At 40.5% G+C, this 25,745-nt stretch overlaps 1 protein-coding gene across 1 annotated transcript in view; it reads left to right on the top strand.

Moving 5' to 3' along the window:
• The window catches only part of LOC103924282 (cGMP-dependent protein kinase 1-like), a 360,077-nt gene that overhangs the window by 79,264 nt on the left and 255,068 nt on the right, over positions 1-25,745 (top strand). The window lies entirely within an intron of this gene.

Here is a 25,745-nt window from a genome sequence, read left to right as displayed (position 1 = left end):
TTAATATATTTGTAAAAACTTCTTTTGTTGTCTCTAACGACAGCGGCCAGGTTGCGTTCTAGCTGGGCTTTTGCCTTTCTCATTTCCTCTCTGCAGGACCTAACGAGATCCCTGTACTCTTCTTGAGTCGCCTGCCCCTTCTTCCACAAGTGGTAAATTTTTGTTGTATGGTTGCATAGTTGCAGCTATACAAAAAGATGCAACTATAAATAGATGGCGTCAAACTTCTTAGCAGGTTGCATAAAGTGCAGTTTCTGTTACAAAAATTACAGCTTTTACTCTTAACTGCCTTCCTTTTTCAAGTAGTCTGGAGCACGTGGGTAGCAAGAGTGGCAGAATTCTGTTGTTACATCACTCTTGTTGATCACCTAGATCCAATAGAGAAAACTATTTTTCCATTTCTGCTTTTTTTGCTTTTGTTTTTAAATATTTTAAACAGGAATATTACATCCTTTAAGATAAACCTGAAGAGGAGTGTGAGGAGAATACACTTTTCATGCTGTAAAATGTTTTTGTAGCTCTGCCATTCCCTTTCTGAAAACCGAATAGGTGACGTGTCTGGGGCCGATAACGGCAATTCAGACAAAGCCTGCGGCCAAAGCAGGAGACATCATTACTTTTGTCCAGGGGGATGCAGGAGCCAAGTATCTGCTGAAGGTGTGTGAGATCATGGGCCAGTTTCTGAGAGCAGTCATTTGCCACACATCTCCTGAAATCTAAGGAATTGTCCCCATTTATATCAGGCGAAGACCATGCTGACATTGCTGTGAGCTAGTGGAAAGGCTGCCTGCTTTTCGAGTGTTGTTTTTTTCACATGCCTAAGATGGACGTTTTTCAAAGCAAACAAAACCAAGTGAAAAGTGGGAGAGCTGAGTGCTCAAAGTAGTCTTGAAGCTAAGGTTTGCGTGCTATTTTTCTTGCTGTCTCTATTCATGTTTAGTTTGATGGATTATTTCTGTACTCTATGTTCAGATTTCTTTATTTAAAATATACTCCTGTTTTAAACTTCAAATATATGTGCCAGACAGGCGTTGGCATGTGTTTTTACAAGAAGTAGGCTATGGATGAGTTCGGGTATGATATGCATAAAAAGAAATGACAGGCTGGATTAAAAATGAATCAGGAATATATAACTTATTAATGAGCTGAATCAGCAGCGTCTGTATGCAATATACTCTTCAATATTTTGACTACAGATTTGTGTAAAACCATATATACTTCTATAATATACCCAGGAAAAGCACCTGCAATATGAAATTATTGGAATTATTTATACATTAACTACCTAATGCAACCATATAGTTATTTGGTTCTTTTGGCAAAGGAAAATATTCTTTGTGAAATCATCTAGAGATGGAAACATATGGCATTTTCTATTCATTTGAGATAAATGTATCACCCTCTGATTTCTACATGAGCTTTTGTCATAGGTGCTGTGTAGCCTGAAAAAAAAACAAACCTAGTCAGCTCAGATCCTTTCATTCTACAAAGCTATTTCCTGAAGTGTCAGTGCAAAGATTTTTTTTCTTCTTTTCATCTGTTCTCTTGAAAATCTATGGTAGCTAAACCTTTGTCGTCTTTTACGTTTGTCTGCAAATGAAAGTAACGCTCTTTTTTTTTTTTTTTTTGAAACTGTCTGAATGTCTTTCCCTGTACTTGTAGACAAAGAACCAGGAAAAGGCCAGGTCTCTGCAAGAATTCAATCTGAAAAATAGCTACAATACATGAATTGTTCCAAGATCAAAACCTCCCCATACCTATAAATAATAAACAACTGGAAAAGAAAGAGATGTTTCTATAGGATCCTTAAGTATCTCTAGGAAAGTTCCTGGCAAGTTTTCTAATATAATGCATCTTTTTTCTAGTTTTAAATAAAGAATTAGCAGATTTAGTGCCAAAACTGTACAAAAATGTGAAGAGAAGCATGATCACAGCTTTCAGGTTGTAGGTTCTTAATTTATATGACGTGAAGTGACGAATTCCATTGAATGTGTGTTACTAGTAGAGACTTCTAAGGTAACTTGTGGTTTTGATTCAACTAATATATAATGAAGGCTGTTAAAGCTTTTTTAATAAATACATTGCAAAAAATACATAAATACCCATCTCACTTTTAACTGTTGTTACATAACTAGGCAAAGTTGAGAAATTTGAGGTGTTTTCAGTGGTGGCTCTCAAATTAAGAGTGAAATATCTCTCTCTCTTTCATGAGCCTGAGCTTGATGAAATAGTAACAATCAGAAGGCCAGAAATATTATCTAGATACCATGGGGAAGAAGCTGATCCAATTTGTATCCAGAGGAAAGAAGATACCTAGAAAGGTTGTAGTTGGTTATCAATAGCTAGAGATGCCGCTCATGTGGCTGCGTTTGTCAGACTTCCACAATGTTCTCCAGGTGAACATCTTCACTGTGTAATATTTTCATCCTAATAAATTATGTGCCCTTATTCCAATGGGGCTCAATGTTCTGTTTCTGCAGAGGAGCAGGTATGCAGATAAATGCTTCTTGTACTCTGAAACCATGTCTGGCTTGTATGGGTTCAAATAACTGGTGGCCATCCAGTTTTTCTGCCAAAGCTTTCAAATCCTTATGGCTGTGGTGCAGAAGTGGGTTGGCATGTACCAAGGGTCCTTGAAGCAGATGAGCGCGGGATTTTAAACCTTTCGTTGTATACATAGGGCTCTCACAGAGATTGCTGTGATGATTATGTGCTTGCCTTGAAAACCATCAGCCCTACAGTATCACTTTACTGTTTTTTGACAGGTTTGTTTTTTTTTAATTTAGTACCAAGTGACTACTAGAAAAATGCCCAATTAATACAAAAAATAGCTTCTGCTGAATGTTCTGTATAAGCCAGATGTGTTCTGATATATCTGTGTCCAGATCACATAGATCCCATTTACCCTTTGGTGATGTTGGAGAGAGTGTCACTGGAGTGAATTTGCTGCCCACAGAAACCAGCTTTCAGTATTTTGGCTTCTGTCTGCTTAATTCATTGTCTTAAACTTGATGCTATTTAATAGATTTGTGTTAATTTGGTCTTAATAAAACAAACCACACAATTGCCTAGTCAAGGCACAAGGATGATTGTGGCAAGCACCTTCAGCTGTGCAGAGACCTCAAGCCTGTTCTTCCCACATGTGGCTGTGGTGTCTCCATCATCAGTAGTTTGCATATCGTGAGTCAAGCCCCCCAAATGCATTTAATTGTTTTAAAAGCACAGTAAATTAACTTTTAACAGGTTGTATGATTTTTTAATTCCTTTTTTTTAATGCCTTGATATAAATACACACATACATGTGTGTCACTTTCAGCATCTCTAGTATTTAAAGTTGTTGAGGCATTTCTGTCTTGTGATGCTAGAGGCTGCTTGGTGCATCTAGTGAGGAGTTAGTGATCAGAAAATGCAGCCTCTGTATGGTTTTTGGTGAGCTTTTGTGCTTGTTTTTTGTTGTTGTTTATTTGCTTTATCTCCCCTCTATTTCACCCAGAATAATATGAAAACATCACTAGAAAGTGCATTGGCACTTATGATTAAAGTGGAGTAGAAGTTTATAATGGATCGCTGTGGCCCTTAGAAAATTCTCCAGTGATTTCTTCTTAAATCAATGCTGCTTTATGAGTTAAAAAGAAATAAAATATGAGTTAAAGAAATAAAATCCAAACATGTCAACAAGGTCAATATGTTTCTAATGGAAAGGATCAGGATCGATTTTGGTGAAATCTCATTTTCCAAACTCTCTCTGAGTATGTACTTCCCAAAAGTTTCCCTTCTGCCGCAGCAGGGAGTTAGGGAGATTTATTTTTGGCTGTGCTTGAAGTGTCTTTCCTCAGACAGCTTTTCTTTTCCTCTCTTTTATAAGGTGCAGTATTTCACGTGGTGTTTTGGTAAATTAGTCAACACTGCTCCTGCTAGCAAGAGCATCTCCTGTCAGTATCTGATGGGTTTCACCCATAGCCAGTGGATGAAGGAAATCACCGCTGTGCTTAGCATCACAACAGCATCATTTCTTAATAAAACACAGCAGCAGAGCAGGAAGCACAAATAATAATATTTCTTTTTAAACGAAACTGTTCTTTATCTCCGTGTTCTTCAAAGCTGGCATTTGATGGAGCGTTACAGAAAAGTTGTCTGTTGCCAGTATATCGTTTGCCATCTGCACAAGCACAAAAAGAAAACCCGAATTTGCCTCCCTGCATGAGAGGTGAAATCTTGTGCAAGCAACAGTTTCTGCAGAGTTTCACTTGTTCTTTTTTTTTTCCTTTGCTCAAAGAGGACATTTAGGAATTAATTGGAAGTCAAAATTTTTGCTGAGAGCTAAAACATGATTGGGTTCTTAATTATGATTTTTTTTCCCATTCATTTTGCTGTTTAACGGCCTTCATTGCTTTTACCCATTACTGTTAAGTGGGTTTGAAAGACATCTTTCCCATCTTCATTTACAGACACAGATCATTTCGCTTGACTTATAGGCTGTTAAAAATAAATCACAGACACCTTATAATTTTGTGGGCACGAATTGGATTACTGCTGTGTTTTTCTAACATAGCTCTTGCTGGCTATTCTGTCACATTTGTGTGATGGAAAACAGGCATAAAATACAAATATTCTCCTCTATTCATTTTCTTAAATCATTTGAGGGTTGTACAGAGAGTAGGGGGCAGATCTGCCTTGGAAGTTTGATGTCTGGTGAAATACTTCTTTTAGCTGGCTGGTGTCATCAAGGTGGAAACTATGGTCTCAGCTTTTGTCTCTGCTTTTTTTGTTTATTGTAGCCCTGTAAGAGTAAAGTCTCTGACAGCTCGGATTTGTTCTGTTTGCACTGAGAATATTAGCAGGAGTTAGGCTAATACAGCGAAGCAAGAATTGCAGATGAGCTGAGGTGGTACATTAGTGGGGACAAAATAGCTCAAATATTCTGCTGCTTCTGCGGTTCATTTTCACAACCCAGTGAAAATGGATATCCAGCCTTTCCTGCCCTCGGCGAAAGCCAAGCCAGTAGTGTGCTCAACCCAAAATCTGGTTCTTAACCATCATTTTGAAGCATTTTGTGTTTCACTGGGCTTTTCAAAACCTTTCACTTACACTTAGATATTCTGTTACACACACACACACACCCACCCATTCCTTCTGATTTTCTTTGGGAAGTCTTCATGCTAGTACTTGACATGAGAGAAAGGATTACAGCTTTGTAGGTAATAACACATAGCAACTGTTTCCAGATTGTTTGATACCACCAAAGCACTGCTGTTAATTTTAGTCCAAGTATGTTTTTTGTTAAATACCTCCGTTCTGCTAAGGAGCATAGAAATTGTTAGTTTATTGCAAAATAAGAATTTAAAATTACTTCTCAATGGTAAAGCTATGGGGCAAAATCACATGCTAGTTTTACATAATGAATTATTCTGATTTACACTGCTGTGATTGAAATCAGGATCAAACATTGTTTTAAGTTCAGCGAGTGGAACTGAAAATTAGATGTCAGCTCCTACTGTGGCATTTTTTTTCGGTTGGTCGAATGCAGAGAAGTTTTTAATCCCACTGAGTCCTGAAAATATGCTAAAATACCCACATGTTTTTGGGCTACCTCTTCACAGGAGCACCTAAGCACATAAGAATTTATCTGATTTTTACCTTTAAAATGTCATTTACATGTCAAATACTGTGACATTCCACTGAATAAAACTGATGTAAAGGTTTACATAAGACCTCAGAGCTTTGCACTGTGACAAGCTACACTCATTACAACTAAATGTCAATCCAGATGCCGTGGCGAGCTTGAAATTTTTGCTTTGCAGAAATCGAGCATAACTGAAGACACATTCTTCCTTTTAAAACCAGGTAAATTCAGCTCTCTTAGATGACCATTTCATTAATATCCAAGTCTTGAATCATCTAATGAATATAGTGTGCTCAATCCTGCTGGTTGGCCACAGCTTTGCCTTGTTTGTACAGGAGCACTGAAGACTTTTGCTGCCAGTTCCTGCTAATGTATTTCTTTATTGACACACATAAGGAGAAGAAATCAGATAGTTTTCTCTTTCTGCATCTTTGGCAACTATTGATGCAAACCCTGTATCTCTTCTGAGGTCAGGAATTGCTGGAGCAACTTTTTGCTTCCTTTGCTGTGGGAATACTCTTTTTTCCCAGAGATGACTGGTGTGTTTTGGGCTTATGCCACGTGGACATCCATCTGCAGGAGGTCCTGCTCATTTTCACTGTATGCAGTAGCTACAGCATCCAGGGACATGAAAAGGGTTTTGGTTGCGAAGTCCTGCAATAGCTGCAGTGTTAAAATATGTTTCTGGCTGCTGAATCAGCTGGCCCCAACCCTTGCTCAGGAAAGGTTGCAGCAGCCTCCTGGAGAACCTGAATAAAAACCTTATTGATTTACTGTAAAATAAACAAAGCATATTTCAGAAATGCCCTTTAGTCCTATTTGTTTTTATTATAAAGTTTATTTAGGTATATACCTAGCAGAGCGTATACAATTCATTTGCTAAAAAACCCCACAACACAAATCCCTTGGAAAGCTTTTGTGATTATGTAACTGCCTCAGTGTAGGTGGAAAAAAGTCTGGACTTAAATATGTAATTAGTTAAAGAAGAACAAATGATTATTTCTGGCAAGAGAGGTATACAACGGGTTTGTTATTTCAAGGTACCTTTCTTTTTAGAAAATAATGATGCTATTTTTAGTTGCTTTGGAGTAAATGCAATGATGAATTCTGTTGGAAAAGTGGGTTTTTTTCCAGCCACTCTTTCAGAGAGCAGGCATGGTCTGAGGCAGAGACGTTTCAGTGTTAGCAGTGGGGTTGGTTTGTAACAGCCACTGCTACCTCTTAGCATTTTTCCTGGGTTTGTTACAGCATGAATATCTTGTCTAAAATGGGAATGTTATGTAGATGCTTCTTTTCTTTATTTCCCCTTCTGTGAGAGGCCGCGTGATGCTTGAAAACACTTTGCATTTGCCGTGAAGAAAACTAGTGGTTTCTAAATGTGTGTGGGTCTCACCAAGAAAGGCTTGGAAGCCATGCTGCCAGTAAAAGTGAGTGTTAGGCATCTATTTCCCGGAAGTGTGAACTTAATTTGCTTAAATTGCTCTTTTTTTCCCTCCTCTTATAATTTCTTTCTGTCATAGTTGATACTGGAAATGATCACTATCTAATGCAATATAACCTCTCAGAGGTATTATAAATACAGTGTCTTTGCTCTTCTGTATGTATTTTATATCTCTGCATACTCTTAAAGACTCCATTTCCATGTGGCTGACAATTCTGCTGTGAATTGTTTGCAGACCACACCTGATTAAAATACAAACAGTTTAGACTTATTAATCAGAATGATAGGGTGAACAATTTTCAGAGCGGGATATCACTTTCCTTCTCTTTTGAAGGCACTAGGTGGTTTACCTGCAGTATTCTGCTCTACTGCCTGTGTTTCTCAGGCGTCTCCTGGGATTAAGCTTGTGGGTGCTATCGATGCTCCTGGGAGCCATGGAGGTAAACCACGCACAGCTTTTTGAAAGGAGGAAAAATAAACTATTCTGTCTTCTCAGCTGCACCGAGACCTTTCTCTTTTCTGTTTTAGAAATAAAAAGGTGGTAACACTTGTAATAGCGAGAAAAGGGTCTTGCTTTGATCTTCCTTTCCCCTCTCCCTGTTTGTACTGGCAGAAAGCAGTCGTTGCAGAGCAATGCCACCTCCACAGCTTGTGCTTTACTTCTGTTTCGCAGGTGCACTTCTAAACCATGGACTTCACAACTGTCACTTAAATTCATGTGAAGCTTGCAGTGCTCCCCGCTTCTAGACCTCCCTTATCTTACAGAAGACCATCCCCCAAAGATTAAATTTAGGAATCTGCTCCCAAGCGCTTGGGCATGAGCCAGGTAGCAGTAATGGGGTAAATATGTTTGAGACACTCGAGCTGAAAAGGTCTGGCTGTAAAGTGTGTGAGAGATGCACAGATGGAAACCCAAGGATTTGCAGGTTTTGACCCCAGTTTGGGCTCTGTAGAGCTATAGACATTATAGAGCTGTGAGATTGTTAGTTTGGGTTTTTTTGTAAGCTGTAGTAGGTTAGCATGTAGGAAAATAAAGACACATAATGACATCTCAAAGCAATGTCTTTAAGTCACTTCACAGTCTGAAATATGATATCCTGGCAAGGCAAGATAGTATTTTGAGACAACTTTCCAAATGTTCGGTATCAGAAAGATACCAATATATTTTTTCTATGAGAAGAGAGATAACTGTAGCAAGTAAAAAGCGTTTGATGGGAAATTTCAGCTTGAAGCACAGCAGAATACTCCATAAAAACGATAGACAGGATAGACATTTTTAACTATTTTGTTTTCTTTGTTCTAAAACCCATTAGACAGCGAAGCTTTGCTTTCCGAAAGATTTCCTTTTCCTTCTCTTTTAGCCTGTTAGGACCCTAGCAAGAACAAATGCACATCACTTTTGCTGGTTTGAACATACGGGGCATGTCACTGATTAAGCATGCAACAAAACTGTCTAGTAGCAGATGCAGTTTGCACCATGGTTGCGATGGTTACCTTCTTCACAGTGTTGAAAGGCTTTCGGTGCAGTGTGCTCTGGCAGGTCCATCATTAAAATGACCAAGTAATTAGGTCTTCAAAATAAGCTTACCTCTTCTTTACAAGCCTGTGTTTTGGAGTAATTTAGTTGCTCCAGCCTTCCTGGCTATGGAGAAGTGCAATATTCCTGTCTGCAGTCTGCCACTTCAATTACACAGGCTTTAATTAGCAGTGCTACTCTGTGAGGGCTCTTTTTCCTATGTAGATCTTCTAAAGGAAACCAAGGAAGTTTTAATTTCTATGCAAAACTTTTTCCCACTTTCTTGGGCACCTGTGGCTGAGGAGGACATTTCCACAGAAAATATCTGCCACTGGGGACAGTATCTGGTCCCTAACAGCTGCGGGCAGAAATGGAGTAGGAAATGCTGAACGGCTTTAGCAATTACCAGTTCCAAATCGGCCAAGGAATGAGAGTTAACACCATCTATATTTCAAAAAAATACCAAGGGACCTTTAATGAGACATTAGACTCTTCTCTCATCCTGCAAACAGCTCTTCCCAGCCATGCTGCTGGTTCCCAGCTGCTGCTGGGGCAAATTCAAAGGGACAAATCCAATTTGCTGATTTACAAATACCATGCCCTGCAAAACATGAGATACTTGGAAGGCACCATCTTCTTAGCTTGTGTGATGAATGGTATTTGTTGAATCTTCGGTTCGCAGCAGCTAGTATACATACTAGATAAATCAGCAGTGGGAAATACCAGTAGATCCTCTGCAAAAAGCATAATATTGGGCTGGGTTATTTGTTGCATTACCAAAATGTTTTGTAGGTAACCCATTTCAGCATAAAAAGCTGTGCTGTTTAAACCTGATGGGTTTCAGATGCAGCTTTAAGTTACATTAAGCTCAGCAGCAGCATCAAGTTTCTATTTACTTCTCTGCCTCTTGTTCTTTCAAGCAGTGCTTGATGTGAAAGTTAGGCAGGCTTGCTTGTTCTTGCAGGCATCAGCATTAGCTGAATGTTTTTATGGTAATGTCCAGGCTTCCCACTGTCTGTTCATCTAAAATCTGATATAAAAGCACAAGGGAGAGACTGCCCATTTCTTACTCATGGGGGTGGAATTGGCTGTCTTCAGTTCCCAAGCCTACAGCATGGCTGACTTAATGCCTTTCCAGCACTGGTGTAGGATGTCAGGAGAGATATAAGGGAAAAATGAATTTTTAATGGTACTTATGCTCTGGGAGATACATTGCAGGTGTCGTTGTTCTTTTCTCCTTTTCTGTCACTCTTTGCCTTCATAATAATTTTTTTTGTTGGTGGATGGGGCAGAACAGATGAGATACTTTTTCCTCTGACCTGTACAGCTGAGGAGGAGTTTGTCACAGACCAAGTGCGATCTTTAGTGCACTTGGCATGTGCTGCAGGATCAAAGTATCATGGAAGAAATCCAAGATTTGACAGTACAACTTCTAAAAGAATGAGAATATAAAAGGTAATAATTTTCTGTTGTTTGTGTGGTATCTATCACCTGATCTCTTTGCTTCCTTGCTAAGATACCTTGTCACTGAGTGCAGGGCACATCAAAGCCTGGGACTGACACTTGCTAACCAAAACCAATGGTATTGTAGGCAAGTTTTTCCCCCAATGTGATTTTTTTCTTACCTTTCAAAGCGCAAATGGATACCCTCAGTCATAATAATTTCATTGTAGATCATAACTAAAATAGAATAATATAAAGCTTTTTGATGAAGCCTGGAGTGTTTGCTTCCTCTGGCGGGCTAAGAGGCATTACAATAAAATGGTGGCTGAAAACAGGTAAAAATTCCTAGATGCAATAGAAAAAAAACATGATACATGGTCTTTGAGTCACCTTCTCTAGCATATACCTGTTGCAAGTCAAAGTCCTTTGTGTTTGCAATCGCTTCCAACAGTGATACAGAAATTTTGGAAGAAACCTGGCAAATTACAAGTATTTTAAAGAAATTTTATGTATTACTGCAGTATTGTTCTCACAGGATTCATTCTGATGAAATCTCGAGCCTTTAAATTTAATGGACTGCCCAGTATTATTATATAGTTTGCATGAACCAGCCTCTAGTTCCTTCACTGAATCAAAACCTACCTAGAAATGTTCTTCCAAAAAGTGAAGGAGCAGTAAGCATGAAGGAAGCATCATTTTGATCACCTGAACATGAGACCCACTGAATATGCAGTAGGTTTTCTGCAGTGTAAATGGTTGTGTCTAGGCTGTCCTGTTTTGGGGAAGCAGGGGGACAGGAGGGCTTCTCTTACACGAGGTGAGTGAGGAAGGAGGGAGGCAGGAGAGAGCTGACCGTGGCATGAGCATCCAAATGCAAAACAAGGCTGAAGGTTTGTTTTAAGGATACTGCTCCAGAAGTAATGTTTGATAATGATGGGAAATTTACCGTTACAATATATCAAATACATAAGGATAATTTCCCGGCACCACCTTGGAAAGAAAGACTGGAAGGGATGATTGAAGGCCTCTTCATGAGCCCCTGGAAAAAACACAGAGTGAAATACTCATTGAGGGTTGTAGAAGATGTTGCATAAAATTCAAGGAAGAGGAGGAGTGTTTGTTCTAAGTACTGGATAATCTACATAAAGCTTGTGAAAGCTGTATATATCCATGGAGAGCCCAGGAGAACAGGTAAAGCTCTCTGTCTAATGATCTGATGGAGTAAATTAAAGGGAAGATGCTAGAAGAGATCTGAAAAGGAGAGAGGTGGCTTGGGTGATGCCAAGCTTCTATGCGAGTATCTAGAGAATTGGAAGAGTAGATGTCTAGTATTAAAATAATCACATGAAGAGCTTGATGAAGGTTTTTCCTTTCATTTAACTTCTGAAAGCTTTTCCATGGGGGTTATCTACAGCAGAATGACCATTCCTGTTTTAGTCCGTGCTTAAATTAATAGTGGCCTGTTGACACAAAGTAATTACATTTTAAACCATTTTTAACATCCACTGAAGAGAAACATCTCTTCTGCATTAAAGTTGCCTTAAATTTCTGATGCTAGACAACTGGTTGGTTGGTAGAGATGGGCTCCTTCATAAAGTCTAGATACAGTTTTGATATACATTAAAATGTGAGAATATGTGTGCTTGTAATTTTGTTGTTTCCTGTTGTTGTTCTTGCATGTATAACATTAACATACAGTGGGTGTTTTGATTGCTTTGGTTTTAGCAGTTGAGCAATTTTTGCCATGGCCTGCTGGGACACTACTTTTTGTTCAAATTTCAACCACTATGTTTCCTTTTAAAAACAGTTTGTTACCAGCATGTGATAAATAAGGTAAGGAAGAACCTGCCAGGTTTTAGTATCTTCTCCCATTTTCTGCTCAGAGGTGACTGATATACTTTTCTTTCCTTATTTTTCCCCTTTTCTCCACTGTCCCTTGGTAAATTACCATAATCCAATTTTGGGCTTTATTGAATCGTAGCCTTTTGAGGAACTAGGTAAGCCAGATGTTGAGAGGTATAGTTTGGGTTGCACTGTAAAGCTTATAAATATCTGGGGATCGCTGAGCTTCAGTGAGTAATGTTTTTGTTTGCTTTAACAGAGTAAAATTGCATGGAAAATCTTTCAGTAAAATGGAACAAGGGAAGGCATAGTTCTTAGGTAAAGAGTCTTTTTGGAGTTCTTCCTCACCTGTTTTGATTTTTGTATAAAACAGGATTCCTTGGTCCTCATGAAACATCTCAAACTTGTCTACTCTCTGGAGTATAACAGCTCTAACAAATGAGTCTCATGAATTTCATTGCTATTGCAGTGTGTTCTTCACCTCTGGGTTTTAATATCTGCCATCTGTCACTATGTTTTGCTCTCATTTCTCTTAAAAAAGAAAAGGGCAATAACCACAAAGATCAGTGGCTTTTATTGTTATTAATCACATATATTAAGTCAAAAACAGTAGAGAAGATGCCCTATTGTTTACCTGCAGACAGCCCGACACCACGCATCTTGCAGCAAGACAGCAGTCAGGTGAGGGAGGAAATATAGGACTTGTGTGCTCTGCAAGTTTTGGCATAAAGTTCTATGTAAAGGCTACAGATTTTATTATTGTTGGCCAGACCTACTCTGTCGAGGGTAGAATAGTGCCAACGGGGGCAACGTACGTATGGAGTCAACCCAACTCTTAACAGCAACGGGTGACGTGGCGTGTATAGTCTCACACTGTCTTCATGCGTACAACGATCTTTAGTACTCTGGCATATTAAATAGGGTGAGGAGAGGATTTTTTTTTCTGTTGCAAACTCTGGCCAGTGTAGTCGATGTAGGCCCCCCCCCTCCGGCTGTTTCCCAGGCAACCAGCACACGGCTACAGCAATAAACAGCAAAATACCTGCACCCTGTCCCTCCTTGAAATGCTGAAAATATTATGAAATAAGACATGAACATATGTCAGAAATGCTATAGCATAAATAGTTTATTAAGCAGATGGGTTCCTCTGACTCATCTGGTGGGGAGGAGCTGTGACGCTTGTGCAGCCGATGTCCCTTTGCCGTTTGTTCAAGGGGTGGGATGTCAGCCGTGCGAGTGAGAGTGCACTGATCTCTGTCATTGTGGGCATGTTTGTGTATCGCTGAGCTGTTTTCACTAGATAAGGAGGGAGTGTTTGTGTGTGTATATTCATATATATTTAAGGTAAAGAAAAAATAGTCTTAAACGCTGTAAAAGTTGGAGGTGCAACAGATGGCAGTTGCTTTTTTGGGTCTTATTTCATGGCTCTTGCAAAATGGCTAATACAAACCCTTGTCAGCAGCTTATGGTGAGGGCATTTCATGTAGGAGTGTTGTTGCCATGCCCACAACTTGGAAGGGGACATTTCTCCTTAACCTCCTTCCTCTGGCCCTCATCAGCAAGCCAGCTGCATGAGTTTGGAATGTCAAGTGTGTGCCCAACAGTGGCATCTCTGGTTTGGTCCATCAGGATCTTATTACCTTACCTTTATGGGTAAGAAAGAGCCAGCTCTTGTCTTCATGCTTGCTTTTGGATTTTATTTCTCTGGTAGCAGTAGATGTTGGAAGTAACTCCCTTGTTTTGAAGGTAACATTTCTTCCATGAGCAAATTAAGCCTCATCTCACAGGTTCTTTATCTTTGTCACAGGGCAAGGTCCTGTCTTGACGACCTGCCCGGTAAGGCTGATGAATCATTTCAGTTCAAGCAGCAGCTAAGGGATGTTAGTGCATGTCTGCTGAAACCCTCCGCTTCTGCCGTAGTGAATATAACAGTCATTTATCCGTGGCCACTGACAGCCGGAAGCCCGTGTGCCCCCTACTCCTGCGTGGTTTTTGCAGGCCATGCAGCTAATGAAGTGACAAGGAAGGAGGACAGCGTGGCTGTAGTAAATGATGTAGTGCAGGTCAGATAGATTGATTACAGCACAGGGAATTTGTATGTGCCAGACCTGCAAGTGTGACAGATGAAAAACAGTGTTTGTCCTCATGCTGCAACTCGGGAAAGGACACCACCGGCAGAAAAGTTTGAGGTGATGGGCACTTAGTGAAGTCCAACTTTTCAGGACCGTTGGCTTTTCTCATTCCTAACTTTTCTGTTTCCCTGGAGAAAAGACTTGCTCAGATCCACCTGGGAGGAGACGTACTCTAGAAGAGGTCCCAGAGGAGGTGGATCGTGTGAGGGCTTGTACCAAGAAAGGTTTTTATCTGGATTTTCTCACTGAGAGATCCAACAAAACCTGCTGAGGATAATGCTTACCCAAAGCATTAATGAAGGTAATCAGTGAGACTGGGCTCTGTAACTGCTACTTCTTGTATGTCTGAGCTTTCTGCTTGGCAGCAGGGGGTGTATTGCCTTCAAACAGATGATCAATCAACTTAAGTAGCCTCCTTGACAGTACCTTCATTATGTTTTGTCAGTCAAATCGTATTCTGTTATTTAAAAGAAGAGTAGCAAGTGGTTTTGGAAAACCTTTTCTCATATCTCCTCTCTTTGAGAATTTCTTCTACCTTTTCTTCTTTAAACAGCAAATAATAACGCTTTCTATGGCTTGTTGGTTGATGATAGTCTAATATCTGTATCAGCATCCCTGATATTTATTAGCCTGCTCTCCTACATTAATAAACGTGTATTCTCTTTCCATTAGTTTTCCCCAAATTTCCTTAAGCCCACTTAAGAGGGTCATAAAGTTCTTGGCTATAGCTACGTGCTCATGAGTTTGTGAACGTGGGTGGGAAGGTGGAGGATGGAGATTCCTGCCTATGAGGTGCTGTCCGGCTGTGAAGAGGGCAGGAATAAATGCAGTGGAAGGGCTGTGGATATCAGAGCCTGTTTCTTTCAGACTGTGTCCTGTTGAGAGCGGAAGAATTTGTTTTATTTTCAGAGTAGGATGCAGATTGGAGGGCAAGACTCAACTTTGACTTTTTTTTTTCTCCTTCCAGATAAGAATATGGAGTAATGTGTACCTATTTGCTGTAGATATTCATACAAAACTTCTGAGGCTGTCATTCCCCCCGAAGTGTGAATGACTGCATTAGGTCAGATGCGTAGTCTCGTGTTTCTCATCTCAGTGGGGAAGATGCCATCTCAGAGTGATGATATTCTGAGGTTGAGCCCCTTGCTCTTCAGGTGTGCCCATCCCTGTGGTTTCCCCAAATGCAGGAGGACCCTGCAGCCTTTTGGCAGTGGGAGGGCACTGTGCATCCTCCCTTGCAAACCAGAGGCTGGGGACATGGGGGAGGATTAGCCATGCAGGGACTCTCTCCTATAGAGATTTGCCATTTCATTCAGCCTCACCCATTGTTAAATTAGCCTTAGTACAAGTTTAAGTAGCAGGTATGTGATTCGGGGGATACCTTCAGGAGGAAAAATGACTAGAGGAACTCAAGAACCAAGATCAAAGCAGTCTTCCAGTGAAGCAAAGAGGGGAATGCAAGCACTGGCATTTTTGTTTGCTTAATGTAACTTTCTCATTTCCAATTTCACTTTCAGGATTCGTTGGTGTTTTCCTCGGGCTTCACTGGCCTTTGGATTCAGTTGCACAAACCTCTGAATGGCTCTTGCCATCCTTCCCTGCACTATTTGTCAGGTGGTGGGACAGGCTTTCCTTTGCAAAGTTGAAGTCAGTGTCCCACCAGACCCCGTGCCTACCTTGGAGCATGGGGTCTTTGCTTGCTTACATCCTTGAAAAACTTGGCTTGGCTTAATGGCAAGGATTGGCATGTTTATTTTCTTGAAGCTGAAGGGTAGCTATTGTGTTTTAAGAATGCTTTTTATAAATGCAAAGGACCCTGATGCCAGCCGAAGAACACGAACATCAGTTTCTAGGTAAATTATTTCTGCTCCCTAGGTCTTCACAGTGGCCATTTGGCAGGCAATTAACCTTACAATAGAATATGCAAGATATAACGGGCATAGTGGGTGAGAATTGAAAATTGTAAAGTTTTTTAAATTGCTTTTCAAATCAACGTTGTCTGCGCCTTCACTGTACCCTCTTCTGCAATGGGTCCTCAGCTGTTGTCATACAGTGGCCAGTAAAGGGGATGCTTGACACTCCCTACCCCCAAAAAAGACTTTGAGGAACGTGTCTCCTCCTTTTAAGCCCTGCACGTTTGGGTAAAGAGGATCCTGTGCCCTATCAAAGCATGTGATGTGCCAGCTGCCACAGCTCGGCTGAAGAGACCTTCCTGCTGCAAGCAACACCGGGGATTTTAGATTTCTTCCAATTTAAGAGTGTGAAATGGTTGGTTTGAAACAGTGGGTAATTTTTCACGTACTTACCTACTGTTATTACATGCTGCAGAATACTTTTGGAGCAATTAGCTCCACTATCATTTGTAGAGATGAGTCAGTCATGTAAAACACTGCTGGGAAAGAGCATGGGCTTTATATGCTGGAGCATGCGGTGTTGCTGTACCAGGGATCACAGGACAGGAGTTGGGTAGTACCATCTAGATCTGATCTCTTCATTTTTGTCCAATCATTCCAAGTTTTGAGTTTTCTCTTCTGCTTATCCTTGTAAAGGATTGGGATTAGCAGAGAGGGATTTGTACACACCACATGCCCATAGCATATTCAGTTGCTGCTGCCTTGATTATATATTGTGGTGGGGTGTTGCGTTGACTTTGTTTTGTTGTTTTTAAGTTGAGAAGCTGACAAGGTAGGCATATCTGGGACTGGAAAACCTCTAATCTTGTTCTTCATCCAGTCAAAAATTGGAAGGGCAACTTAACCTTGGGGATTTGGGTTTGAATCTGAATGTTCTTGTTCTGGGCCTTGCAAAAATTGAAGGTTTTAGACAAAAGAGTCTGCTTCAGGCCCAATTTAAGTTCAAAGCAATGAGTGGGAGCTATGCATACTATAAAATCCTGTGAATATCGGATGCATACCTTTAATGAGGAGTGCTTTGACAACTTATTCCATATGTCCTAAAGGAAATTCACCTATTTATTGGTAACCTTTTTTTGCCTTAAGTTGTAAATCTATTGAATGCAACACCAGTAGTGTATACGACACTAAATGAAAATGTTGTAATACCAAAGTAGACACTTAAATAGCTATTAAAGGTACAAATGGCTTACTGATGTGGTGACTTGTCAAAATGGCGGGAAACTTTCTAACATGGTCTTGGGTGAAGCTTGAGATATTGAAGAGAAGATGGTCAATAAGTTTTGTTTCCATTCCTCTTGCTGCTTTTTCTCTAGTTTAACCTGCCTGCCACAGCTGGCCTGTGGCCCTGTGTAACTCTGAGTATACTCTGTGTCCATTAAAAGCTGGCGTTTGGTCTAGCTGCTTGAGTACATGCGTCATGCTGGAGTGCTGTGGGTTTGCTTTCATTAGGGGTCCCTGCAGGACAGTGTTTCAGTCTTCAGTTCTTGTTGATCTAAATGTCATACTTTCCCAAAGAGGTATTAAACAGATGATGTATAAGTCATAACAGCAATAATGGAAGAGCTGTGCGCTGAAATGAAAGGGTTTTCCCCAGCTACCTTGGAGGTTCGAAAGTGGTTGGCACCGAATCAATGTAATGATGAAGCCCAAGATATGTGTGAAGCTCTGTATCTACTGCTAGACTTAAGTTTGGATGAGACTTTGCTGAAGTTGATGGTGGTAACACCAAATGGCATTGGTATGGGTGTTGTCTGCAGTGGAACCTGGAACAACAGAGTCCAAAAAAGGTTTGTTGAGAGTCATGGTTGAGGGGTTTTGCTGGGGACTGGTTCCATATCAAATTAGAGCAGGAACTGTGAAAGGCATGAAAGAAACAGGATGACCTGAAGATAAAAATAGAAAAACACCAAACCTGCCCAAGGAAAATGCAGCAAGAGCTTTCAGTTAAAATTGTGGTGGAAAGGGCTCTTAGAAATGTGAGCGAAGAAACCTCATAGTGCAAAGGAACAGGCATCACTCCTGTGCCATTCTGCCTGTATCCCTGGAAACAGTGGTTTATTCTCTGTGAACAAACAGGGTAATCAAAAGAAGACTTGATTATTTATTATCAATATTTGAATGATACACAGAAACACAATGGTTCCTAAATACAGGCTAACAATGACTGGTAGAGGTATTGTTTACTGGAGGAGGACTTTAAGAACAGAAGTAAAACTCTCAGTTGAACAGACAGCAACACGAACCAGCAGCCTGAGTCATAAGTAAGTGGCTAATTTTTATATGGCGTTTTGCATTTCAAAACACTGAACCAATGAACACATTTTGGGAAGGGAGCTAGCATCAGCTTTTTGTAAACTGGTTGGCGTAGCTGCTGGAAAGAGGACGTATTATTCTGTTGTCTTTATTTGCAGAATCATGTGGCAGTGGTACATGGTGTAATAGCTGTTTTTACTGTACCAGTGACAGTAAAATTCAGTTTTGAAGTGAAGAGTTTATTTTCTGACTCCCATTTCCCTAGGCTCTAGTGCAGAAAACATAACTTTTTTTTTTTCTGAATTTGTAGTCTCTCTTTAGTGCATGACCTTGTTCTCTGTGTGAAGCCCATCTGTATTTTGAGTAAGGCTAGTCTTTCTCATGTGGCCTGCTTGGAATCAAAAGGTCATTGAGACATACTGAACATCACTTAAAACATTTTGTTTGATGTAGTCAGGTTAAAAAATGTTTGCTATATCACTGGCTTTAGTTGTATAGGGGGGAAAAAAAGCTGAAAGATGTTGTTCCTCTCAGGTTTGGCCAAATCTGTCGGTTTTAAGACTTGTGGTTATAAGGACATCTGGGTCATAAGTATTACTGTGTGATGGGAACATCTGAAGAAGCCAGTGTTCGCTCTACAATAATAAAAAAAAGTCAGTGAGGAATTACTCCAGTCAGAAAGAGAATGAGTGATTTGCAGGTAATTTGAAGACGTCTTTAATTTTCTTTTCCCTTTACTTTATTATGTGTTTTGAGGTTGGAGTACCCATTCCTGTTTTAGAGTGCTAGACATCACTGACACAGCTTTTATGTGACGTGTCAGGCAGCCACTGTCCCCTCTAAAACACAGAAGTGACACAATGGTGGGCTAATTTATCAGTACCAAGAAAAAAGTTGCTTTTGGCTTATTTTGTCTACCTGTTGCTTTCTAAGACACACATCTCCACAGGCATTGCATTGTTAGCACTGGTTTTAAGCACAACATAGCAGATTGGTACTTAAAAGTCTTCGAAGATTAATATTTTAAATTTAAAGACCCATCAAAGCATCATCTTGCTTTGCATGTTACGGTGTCGTAAAGCACAAAAGGGTTGTATGAGCTCATTATTGTGGAATTCCCTCTTATCCTTGTTTGAAGTGTGTTGTGGTGGCAGTGTCTTCATAGCCTTGATGGTCTGCAGAAATGCACAAGTGAAAGATTGTATAAAGAAAGACAGGGCAGTGTGAGATCAGAGTCTGCGAAAACCCAGTGAGCTTCTGTGTACACGGTGCACGTAACTTTTCAGTGCAGAGAAGTTCATGCCATCTCTAGCAGGGAGCCACTGCAGTTTGCATACCACATTTCAGATGTCTTTATTGGGGGCATTATTGGCAGATACATTTATTTATCTGTTTAGATTGCTTTGATTTTACTCTGAAAATTACTTCCTTATGTCTTTCATTTGAGTGTGTTGGAAAAATATCAGTCATCACCACCACCAGCAGTAGGAATGTTTGTTGAAGATGAAGAAAATAAATCAAGGAATTGCTAATGACATGCTGAGTTAAAGCAGCTTTTATTACAAAAAAAACTTAGCCTGTTTGATCAACACATCAATATATCCATCAAGTGAAATCCATTTGAAAGTTTAGCATTTTTATTTTCCACTTGTCTTCAAAGAACAAGGAAAGGAGGTACGGTTGCTCTGAACGAAGTCCTTGCTGTATGTCAGGTTGCTCCAAGTTGGCTTTATTGCTCATTTTTATAAAAAAAGAATATGGCCGCTTAAAAAAGAGAATTGTAACAATGCAACCACAGTGCAAAAAGATAAGCTTGAGAAATGCATTAAAAAGGACATTCTTAGAAATAAAACCCTTTGTTACTCCTTTCAGCCTCTTAGTTTAAGCTGGGCTCGTGCTCTTATGTCATTTAGTCTAGAGGGAGGAGAGTGGCACTGACCAAAAATGAATCCTTCCTATTCTGGGCTCCTCCAGTCTGCAATCACCTGCTTTTCCTGACTCAGTGAAAAAAGTCCTTGTCCTGTGTGACTAGTTTTTCTGACAGCAAGCCCAGGCAAGGAAGGGGTAACCACATTTTTTTTCTTTTCCCCTGTCTTCTTTAAGGTCCATTGGTTAGCATTTCATTCTGTACTTTCATATGCGCAGTCTTGGCTTCAGCCTGTGCATCTCGTTTGCAGTATTCTAAAAGTGCCTTGCTAGGACCTTGCACATCTCATCAGGAGAAATATTGTATGGGCTCCTTCCTGCTAGCTTCATAACCAATCTCATTTTCTAAGTTTTGTCTACATATTGAGCAAGTTACTGTGGCTGAAGTTGAGACCAAGCTATTGAATTTGACTGACACCACCTTCATCCCCCAGACAGAGCTGTGATCTTCCAGACTTCCTCCTCCAGGCTCTGGCTGCCCTTCCCTTTGCACGAATGCCTCACAAGGTACCAGCAAAAATGAGTTTCTTGACACATAATCTTGCTGGTTTTGGCAGGCCCACGCATAGCAGACCTGAAGCTAGGCTATCTACAGTCGCTGCTCTCAACTTTTTTTGATTTTAAGATACCTAAGCATTTTCTGTTAGAGGTGCAGACCTTTTATTCTGACCTTAGCCTGCTGACAGCAGGCTTGCTTTTCTCAGTCACCTTCCAGTGAGTGATTCCCTGAGGAGCTGTGGGCTGTGGAGCTACAAAGTTGTATTCGTTTCTGTACTGTTCTACTGTCAGAGTAAACTTTTATCTGTTCCTTTATTTATGGCACCTGCCTCATACACTGAGCGCTTTCTCTTTACAAGTCTCATCAATCTCTGGAAGTACAATCATCCATTTTATCTCAGAGGACATTCTCTCTCTTTGAAATTTATACCCCGCCGCCCTGTGGAAGAGATATAGGGCATCAGTATGTTTTTGACACAGGCGACCACCTTCATTTCCCACCCGCTTCCACAGGGTCCTTCACCATAGCCATTAAATCTGCGTGGTCATACTGATACCAATGAAAAACTGTATATGAGACAGTATGGAAACAACTCATTGTAAAGAGAGCCTAGTGTGGCAAAGACAGTGATGGTTAGTAGAAAAACCTGTTTGACCAAGAAAAGCTTTTACTGCCCGTATCCTGTCATCTTCCCTGCTGGCTGGAGCAGAGGCTCTATCCCACCGACTTCCCAGCTCTGCAAAACTGCAAATTAGGACCAGGAAACACCAACCTCAGACAAATTTCCCAGCCTTCTTACGTGGTAAATTTGCCCTTTCTAATATTGCGATTTCAGCACCTGGCAAGGCAGCGCATGGCAGGCTCGCGGGAGCACTGGTCTTCAGCATGAGCTGTGCCTCACTGGCTCCTATCTGCTGAAACCATCAAAAGAATAAGGAGCCGCAAATTAAAATACCTCCTCTTAAAAGGAAAACTATTGGTTCTGTTTAAGAGTGGGGGGAAAAAAAAAAACCTTCTCAGGCCCTCAGGTTTGCATCTGCAAGTGCTGTATGCTGGTAGTGGAATATACTTGGATCAACTGAATTAGCAATTTTTATCAAATAACTTGAGCTTACTAATAAATTTCTTGAATGCACTGAAGAGTGACAAATAACCTTATAAAAAGAAAAGCTGGTTATGTTTTCTTGAGAGATACTGCCTCTTCTTTTTGTGGGGCTGTTTGTTACCAGCCAGAAGAAGAAATGTCAGAACTTGATTTGTGGGCGCATCCCTACCTGAATTCCCACTGGTTTCAATACCGCAGAAAAGCAAGAGAATGGGGAGGCATGTGAAAATACCGTTGCATGGTGCAGTGATCATCTAACTTAGCAAGCCTGAGGCAGTTACAATGCTTACAAATTTCTTCAGGAAGATGAAAGATGTTTTCTTTAATTAGTGCTCATGCCCAGAGTCCTGGTTTTGGGTCTTGGAAACAACAACGTGGAAATTTTCTGCTGGTCTCTTAGCTGTATGCTGTGCGAATTGATGTTAAAATCCAGCAAACACTATCTGTGCCCAATCCAGTTTAGTCATTTGAAGACAAAAACAAATGATAAACTGAATGGGTCCAACTGGAGAAAACCATAAGCATGGCTTTGCTGGTATCCTCTGAAATTCTGGTTCCTGGTGTGAAATCTGGGCTTTCCCTTTAGCATGTGGCTGCTGTGCCAGTACCATCTGCCCTTTAGTAGGTAACCTTGCTTTATTTTGTTGTGGTATTTTTTAAAAGGACTAGTGAGAACTTCCCCGTGAAACCAAAGCAGTCACCAGACTGATCCTGATGGTGCAACAGAGAGCAGAAGAATTGAGAGACCTCAGATCAGTTCTCCCTTGCACTGTGTTTCAGCATGAAGAAGCTTTATTTTGCCCAGTCAGTGTGGCTTCTCAAGAAGACTGGAACGTCTTTGCCCTGATGTCAGCTGCAGGCAGCGAGGTGCTTGGGAGGATTTTTGAGCGCTCGCTCTCTAATGGGATTAGAAGCAATGGAGAGTGGTTCAATGGAGATTTTCTGTGCTAGCACAGATACCAAAACAAGGACCACATTTTTCCAATATCTTGGTAGTGTTTTTTTTCCTTGAGAACATGCCTGTCAGTAATATGCCAAGCAGGATGCCAAAATTTTGTTCATATCTATTCTTCTTTTTCTTTGTTGTGCTGGCGGAGGAGTCGGCTTTTGAAGCACCTTGGAAGTGGGGCTCCAGTTGCTGCTGTAGTGGGAGTTGTTAGTATTCACATAGGAATAAACACAAGGACTCAATGAAAAGAGGGAGAGAAAGAAGTAAGGCTCAAATTCAAAGCAGGCTCAAAACAGATATCCTGCTGTTTTGTTTCTCACAAATGCCCATTATTTAGAAGAAACCAAGGTAGGTGCAATTTGCCTAGGCAAGGAATATTGTTAAACAAGTCAGTGCGAGAGCATATATATGCCATTTCCTGCTTTACAAGTATGCAGTTTTTATGTGAGCTTTTAAACATCAGAAGTTCTTCCATCTGAGCCACTTCAGGAAGTGTGGCCAAGGTTTAGGTCTGCTGCTGTGTTCAATTCCTTCCTGCTCTTGGTAGGAGACCTGTGTGAGGATTTTAAGGGTATTTAACACACAATTTTTAAAATTGCAGTTATATCCATGAATTACAGAGGACAGTCAGTTGTGTCATATAGGGCAATTAACTGGGGAGTTGGGATGTGTAAAATATTATTAATACATAGTCTACTTTACAAAATTAAACACAAATGTGAATACTAAGGTTTGTTTATCAAAACTTCTTTCCTGCAGTCATATTTTGTAAGAAGCTTATGCAAAATAGCCATGCTTAGTTAGGAAACCAGCTGTGGTGCTCTGCAGTCATATCTGTTGCTCCCTTCTGCGTTCAAAGATGACACCCAAAACCTTTCACCACTGGAGATGTGTACAGAAATTTTGACATTACTATAGATGAAATACCACTTCAGGCAGCAAAATGCTAGCTATTAATGTCAGTTGTTCTTTAATGTATATTTTTGCTTGTATCTATTATAACACATGCTATGAACATAAGACATTTACCTAACTGGCAGTTTCTTCAAATTGGTCTTTGGAAAATTCTTTTTTGTTGTTTTCTCATTTGGAGAAAGATATCTTTTAGCTTTTGTGTAGACTAAAATACACTTGATTGGCAAGTAGAAGTAGTATTTGCCAGGAAAAACATCCCAATCTATAAAGTTTATTGCTTTCTGCCAGTGTAAGTGCTCATTTTGTAAAGCATGCAGTTTTATTTTAGTAACAACACAAACTTCTCAGGAGGAAAATCTCTCTCAACTTTCAGAAATACCTTAAACTAATCTCAGCAAGTGATGGGAGACCTGTTGCCTTGTCATGCCTGACACTGGTGTATACCCAGAGTAATTCAATGTATATGTACCCACTGCAGCAGTAGCTTGGGCTCTTAACCAGTTCATCCCCTTAATTCTCATTCCTCTCTATGACTTGGTTTACTGCACTGAAAAGCATTGTGAGACTTGTACCCAAAAGATCTGGTGATATACGTGGAGTATTACAGTGTTGGTGAAACCTCTAATTGGAGTAGGCTTCAAATTGGAGAGGCTAACCCTGGGTCCTCATCTGTATAGGCTCACTGCAAAGTGATAACTTGCTCAGTTCAGTAATTACTCTGCTTCACACTGGCATACCCAACAGGAATTTTGGCGATGGAAAAATATAGTAAAATAACTGAAACGTGAGGGCTTAGAATTCTTTTTTCATATATAATGGTGCAAAACCACCACCACTACCACCCCCCCCCCCCCCCCCCAGTTAAGGGCTGCATGAACAGTACTTCTTCATTTTGCTTCTGTGAAGGATGTTGCCATGCAGCTTGAGCTGTGATTTTTAAGAATCTACACTAGCAAATTGGAAAATATGAACTAGTAATTGTGGTTGCTTATTGTGGCATTTAGATGTTGAGTGATCGCACAATTCCCCCACCTCCCCTTTTAATTTTGCTGTCAGCAAGAGCAATTACACAGAATTAGTGATTGGTCAAAATCTAACTACCTGCTTCTCTCTATAAATCAGAGCTGCAGAACATTAACATGAATTATCATCAGATGAAATGGGCAGAGCTCATGGTATTTGAAAACTGTTCTGTGTGAAACAACTGCTTCTGTCTCGTATTGCTCCTCGTATTTCCATAGGCTTTCTTTCCAGGCATAACTTCTGCCTTTCAGAGTCATGTAAAGAAAACAATCATATAAAGTGTTCATTGTGGCTGATGTTTCTGTATTCTGAATTTGGCGGAGCTGAAAGCTGTAGCAGGTATTTGAGAAACCCCATTCTCATCCTGATGCATTGTCTCCTATTTGTTTGGTACAGTCATAGAGGTTTCAAGTCTCTTACGGACACACAGTTTCCACCTTTGTGTTTCAGTAGTAAGAGTTTACGTATCCATAAACTGGCTGTTTCTTTCTAAAGCAGAGGAAAAGCTATGCAGCTGTAACACTTGGTAGACCTGCAGCTGTTCATGCCTATTCCTCTTGGAAAATTAAGAGCTGACATTTGCCACTGGCAGCTACGTATGAGCAGTGGTGGAAGTAAAGGGAAAAAAGAGTTCAAACGCAGTCGTAGCACCATGTCAGTGGTTAAGCGTTGTCACTGGGCACGGTTCAAATGTGGGAGAAAGGTCTGAATGTTTCCATTACCTTAATGCTACAGTGAACAAGGCTGCTGTATTGATGAGTTGTGGTTCCCAAATTCTGCTTGTGTCAGCCATGGTGGTGACACAGCCTCCTTCAATGTGTAATCTGCTTTCAAAAGTATTACGTGGTAAAGTATGAAGGTCCAAACTGGTAAGGTTTCACAGCGCTCAGCTGTCATCTGGAAGGATTATGGACTGCCTGGGCTCCGAATAGTGGCTCCTCCGGATCCTTGTGCAGCAGTCGGTGCTCTGTCATGTGTTGTGCTGCGGGGCCGTCGCCCCCAGCTCTTCTCCCAACAACTCAGTCTGTCCTGCCTCTCCTGCCTCATCAGGTGCCAGCATCTCAGCAGCCTATTTGTTATAAATGCTTTCAAACAGGAGAATGTTTGCAAAAAGATTGATCTGCAAGCTAAACTTCATTTTTATGGTGTTCCGTGAATAAGG

This window comes from Pygoscelis adeliae, unplaced genomic scaffold (assembly GCF_000699105.1).
Source record: "Pygoscelis adeliae isolate BGI_AS28 unplaced genomic scaffold, ASM69910v1 Scaffold139, whole genome shotgun sequence".
Lineage (NCBI taxonomy): Eukaryota > Metazoa > Chordata > Aves > Sphenisciformes > Spheniscidae > Pygoscelis > Pygoscelis adeliae.
The sequence above is the reverse complement of the archived record's forward strand: the minus strand, read 5'-3'. Positions and strand labels throughout refer to the sequence as shown.